Below are 427 nucleotides of genomic sequence, written 5' to 3'. Positions count from 1 at the left end.
GCGACAGAGCGGCAGGGCGGCTGACTCCACCGCCCTGTGCCTACACTTGACGGTGGGAGCACGTCTGCCATCCAGTATCGATCGAGGCTGCGCGCGTCTGTGATACTATGAGAATTCATCTGGGAAGAAGGGCTCTCAGTGCGGGAGAGCGTGCGTGCTGGCAAGCCTCTGGAGCTCAGGACGCCAGCAGGTTTCTGGGCCCCGGTCTCGGGGCTTATGAATGCGTCCTCCCCATGGGAATAGGAGCGGGGAGGGGAAAACAGGATCTAATTTTCGACTGTCCTCAGATAAAGTGCTTTCTCTGTTCGCACCTTCCACTTGTACTACCCTGAGACATGACAGTGCCTAACTGAACTGTTTAGCATGGAGTAGATTGAGTGAGAAATACTGGTGGAATCAGAATTTCCTCTGCTCCCCTTGTGTAAGA

The sequence above is a fragment of the Bison bison genome, unplaced genomic scaffold, assembly GCF_000754665.1.
Source record: "Bison bison bison isolate TAMUID 2011002044 unplaced genomic scaffold, Bison_UMD1.0 scf7180017864041, whole genome shotgun sequence".
NCBI lineage: Eukaryota > Metazoa > Chordata > Mammalia > Artiodactyla > Bovidae > Bison > Bison bison.
This window is presented reverse-complemented; position numbering follows the sequence as displayed.